Source organism: Buceros rhinoceros, unplaced genomic scaffold, assembly GCF_000710305.1.
Source record: "Buceros rhinoceros silvestris isolate BGI_N320 unplaced genomic scaffold, ASM71030v1 scaffold11403, whole genome shotgun sequence".
NCBI classification, from domain to species: domain Eukaryota; kingdom Metazoa; phylum Chordata; class Aves; order Bucerotiformes; family Bucerotidae; genus Buceros; species Buceros rhinoceros.
The window spans coordinates 42,637-47,906 of NW_010404267.1; positions in this window are offsets into that span (position 1 = coordinate 42,637).

Consider the following 5,270-nt stretch of genomic DNA (forward strand, 5'->3'; position numbering starts at 1 on the left):
CCTTTTCTAAAGCCTTGTCTATCAAACTGTGCTGGGAATGGTTAGGCTTATCAGCACGTCCCCAAAGACTCAGCCGTATACTCTTAAAGGTTGTTTGCAGATTGGCTCACTTTCGGTAACCTTTTTTTCTGTAGAGTTGATGGACCTGTGTTTGTCAGTATTAAATAAAACTAATAAAACTAATGCTTTAAAATGATCCTTCAGATGCAGTCAGTGTCCCATTCCATGGAAGTTTACGCAAGGAGAAGGAGCAAAAAGATGATGGCAGTTAGGAATTTTCAGTGAGAACGGTGGATTAAAAACCAGCACTTTCTCTGGGGAAAACATAATTTTCATCAAGCGACTTCAAATGATGCACCTGGGACCCAAATCTTTTCCAGGAAAATGGGAAAAACAAGCCAAAATGTGCATTTGAAGTAACCTGAAACTTTTTTTTTTTTTTCTGGAAAGTGGAGAGAATTGTTTGTTTGGGAAGGGGTTGCTTTGTGTTTTGTTTCTGTGGTTGGTTGTTTTCAATCCCATATTAAAAATGAGATAAAAGTTACGTTTTCTGGCCATCGCTACTGGCTGACTTTCTTATGTATCTTATTTATTTCACTGATTCTACATTCTTTCTTTTATTGCCAATATAGACACTTGCATTACTGTTGAATACAAACTAAATGAAAATCTGTGGTCCATTGTATATTCGCTTTTCATTGCCTAGGAAACCACGAAAGATTAGCAAGGCAAACTTGTGAAGACACAGAATATCCATCATCTGTATGGCTGTATGAAAATGTATCTCAGGTATTAACACTGCCGTGACGGTAAGACAGCAGATTTTTTATATCCAAGGCACAAAGGTGTCAGCAAATCCCTTCTGAAACCACAAAATGGAATAGTTCAGGGGACAGGGCTTTGGATTGAGTCTTTACTCGCAGCTGTGCTCCTCCTGCGTTAGCCACGGCAAGCCGCTGCATCCCCCTGTACACGATCACCTTCCACTAGGCTCCCTTTTATCAGAACTTTCAGGGTCAGGGCTCTCTGCTGTCCTGTGCCTGTTGGCCCCCACTGCAGGCAGACCCTCATCACAGCTGGAATATCAGAGGGTAATATTGTACCATGCAAACACATTTTTTCTCTCCTGATTTCCTTAAAACCTTCTCTCTACACCCCGTCCCTCCCCCGCCCCGGGATCATTTCTGACAAATTACAGCCTGTCTGTCTCCACACAGACCCCCATCTCACTGAACTCCTGTGCTGTGCAGAGGATTGGACTGACCAGGGGGCTGACCCAGAACAGACCTTCCTCCTAGACCTGCCTACACTGAACACGCCCCGTGAGCCGTTAAAATCTCCAAAGTTGCAGTATCTCCTTTCTGAAGCACAGGAATATGTTACAATTCCCGCGAACGCCGAAGGCAATGAGCTCTGAGCTCTTAGCAGCACCCATTGTACTCACGTCTTACAGGCCTTTTTTGCAAGCCAAATATTTGAAGGAATTATAGTTCTGGCATCATGAAAGGGAATGGTTATCTGTTACTTTTCCAGTGTTTCCCAGCCTGGGGCATGTGTCTTTGCAGATGACAGCAATAACACAAAGCACTCTTATCCCAGTAACCTGAAGTGCTCTGGGTCTCAGACACATTACAGATTCACATTCACACTTTGTTGGTACCCTGGATGAAAAGAACTGCAAACTCATCATTATAAAGAGATACGCAAATCCCTCTTTCGTTTTCAAAGAAACCATTTAATTGTCTATTTTTCATCCTCAGATTTTTCCCAGCAGTTTCATTAGCTGACATGACAAAATACCAGCTCATTTCATATTTAAATACAGGACCAATTTGAAATAATATATCTTTACTTTGGGAGCAAATTCATCTGTTATTATTCTATAAATAATGTCCAAAAGAAAGAACTTAAGCCCTTTTCTCCTATTTGCAAGGTTGACAGAATATTTGTATTTTCTGCAATAAAATAAGATGATTTTGGTTTTATCTTCTGCAACTGTAGATGTTTAAAAAAACGATCAGAAAAACTGGAAGATCCTACGAAGTCTAGCACGTACACTGATTGACTGCTTCAATGACCTAGGTGAAAAGTGGGCATATCTTAAACCTTAGATTTTGGGCAACAGTCCCCTACTGAGGGACCTCCTTAGCTTCTTAACCAAAAATCCCTTCCAGAGGACCTTGCTACAATAAAAGCAGGTCTCAATCCTTTTTTTTTTTTTGAGTAACTGTTTCAGTTCAGCCGCGGACCAAGACTTCTGTACAAAGACACTACTCTACAGTCCACACCTAAAATACCCTGCTCATCGTTCTGGCACTCATTTTTGTCCATGCAGCTGCAGAAATATCTCCACCCAGGGGCCTGAGAGTACCTGGGCTTGAACACAGATGTTGCCAACTGGTTCACCAGCAGCGCAGAACAGTAAGTGAACACAGTCACCCAGTGGGGAGCCTGCAGCTCCCGAGCAGTGCTTACAGGTCAGCAGCTTTTCCCCAGCTGCTTTCCCTATGTCTTCTCCTTCCCGCTTCATAAAAAATCAGTGGCAGCACTGCTACAGTTTGGAAAGGTTTTGGATCCTCCATTGTTGGAAGTGTTTAATTCACTCACCCTCCCAGTTTTAAATGGTTTTTCTCTTTAACAGGTCTCACTAATATAGGGGGTGTGGATCTTGGTGCTTGTCCCTGCAGAATCACCTTCCCTTCCTATCTGCAGATTTCACTGTCCTCTAATGTAAGACTCCCTCTTTCACGCACACAAAAGAAGGAGAGATGTAATTACACATATCGCTCCTGATATTTCCATTGAAGTAATGGGTTTTTTGCTAATAATAGACAATAAATGAACACAGTAACAATGAATCCCATCTGAATTCTCACACTAAACTGATAAAAGCAAATTCCAATTCCTTTACTATTTTTATCAGAAACTGCAGTGTAAGTGACTCATATGGTGGATAACGGTTTCCCATCTCTGCTGGAAGATTAATGTTTAGTAAACTCCATGGATTAATAGAGAACATATTTGTAGTGTTTCGAGCCTGGCTTTATTCTTTAGAGGGCACACAGAGTGGTACTTCTAGGCTCATTCATTACTAGAACTTAATGATTTATTTCCAATGAGTTAGAAAGGAACTTGACAGGCAAGCAGGAAGCCTATGTCCTCTCTGCCTTACTATGAAATTCATCCTGAGAGAAAAGATCTGCAAAATCGTCCCAGGACTTGTTTAAACTCTGCTTTTAGTACTTAGAATAACAGGAGCGAGGGTCTCTGTGTGGCAGCATTGCCATTCCTTTCAAAAAACAGGGGTTCCAGCCCTGGCTCACATCCTCCACAGGTCCATGAAAGCCCCGTTAAGTGACTTCTACAAGGAGCAGAGTGCAGACATCATCCTTTCACGCTACTTTCTAAGTCAAGTGGGTTCTTCCAGGGAAACACAGGTCAAACAGATAGATAGCAAGTATAACAAGTATGGAAATTTGTTGCCTGAAAAATAACACCCTGGATAGTGCTAGGCCAGTTCACCCAGGAGCTAAAGATGAGAATTCTCTGTGGAAAATGAAATAGCCCTTTTTTCTCCCCATCAGAACACTCATTGAAATAGGAACATTTTCCAAGCACAAAGTAAAATTTCTAATCAAAACATGAGAGGAAAGGAACTTACATAGACATGGAAAATCCGAGGTCATGTCCCACCCTGTCTGATAATGTCCGGATAAATGTCCTAATTGCACAGCTCTGGCTATCTGGGGCAGATCTCACACTCTTCCCTGAACAAGTTCAAAAGATCTGAGTTTTATTCTTCCACATAACAAAAAAGACTACTTCAGAACTCCTAGGATTTTATAAAATATGTATTCCTAGAAAAGTATAATGTCTGAAATCAGGAAGCTTCATTTTGTCCTTCTTCAAGGAGGACTTTAAAATACCAACCACTCCATACAACCTTCTCAGTTGCAAAGACAAACAGCAGCAACACCTCCAGCCCAACCCCTCACACACATCTGTCCACTGCCGTGTACGTTACAGGTTCTTTTAGGTTTGGTTTTTTTTTTTTTCCCCTTGCCGAACTCTGATAGAAAGGCAAGATTTCATGCTGGAAACGCCCCCATTTAGGCAAGATGGACCTGATCGTCAAAAACATTTGGTGACTACTGCTGTACCAGACAGTGGTTTGGTTGGTGCTGTTGCTTGCTGGCCTAGCTCTAATGCTTTGGTTTTTTTTCATGCCTTCAGGTAATTGCTGGAAAATGTCTTTCCAGACTAGTTTAGTCCATGGTTGGGGAATGACAAAGAAAAGAGCGCAAAAATTCTTATGGGAGCTGTAGAGTAAGGGCGGTAACGTCTGGGGAGAAATCAAAAGGGATATAGCTCATGCAACGTTAATAAAAACACCGTGACTGTAGTAACATGGCAACAAACCATGGTAAATCCCTGGAAGGATTCGAGGAAAGCCCTGCCCTTGCGCGAGGCAGGTATACGGCATAACTGGACGTCATTCTTGCCTGTGCCACAGTGCATCAGCTCTTGCTTTAGCAGGTCACTCAATGCTTCAGGCCGATCATATAACCGCACACATCCTTGAATGGAAGCCAGACCTTCTCTGACCTAGTAGTTTTGTACCTGGAGGGCTTTTTTGCTTTTTTCTACCCAGAAGTTATGTTTGCTTGCAATGCAGTCCCAAATATTTTAACGTTCTCCTTGTTTTTTGTTCTGCCTTTAATCCCAAAGCTGCATTTCCCACTGTCATTACCTCAAGCAGTTTTCACAATGCCCTTAACCTTGGGCTTAACTGTCAAAAAAAGAGATACTTCTGTAAAACTGCTTTGTCAGTAAACAAAAAAAAATTGCAGCGTTTTTCATAAGTACCTGCAGCATGTTACTCCTGACAAGGACTGGCAAGAATTCCTCTCACTGACTCTAGAGCAGGGAAATATCATTTTATATGAACTATGGGGAGTAACATTATACCACAGTTCAACCCAAATTATTTGGTATTTGACCAAATATCTTTCTAAAATATACCTTTTATTTATGGGGGGAGGGAGCTTTTTCAGGACTGCATGCATTGAAGTCCACAGCCCACCACTGGTGATGTAATCATGGTTCTGCACTAGTTGATCCTACGCGGACTGCTGCTTGCCACGCAGGCTATCCCAGAGCTAACGCAGGCAGTAGGATGGGCCTCGGTATGTGATTGAGGGCAGGAAAATTCACTTTTGGCAATACGAGCTTTTATTCTACACAAGTTTCAGAAGCTCTTGTTTAGGAGA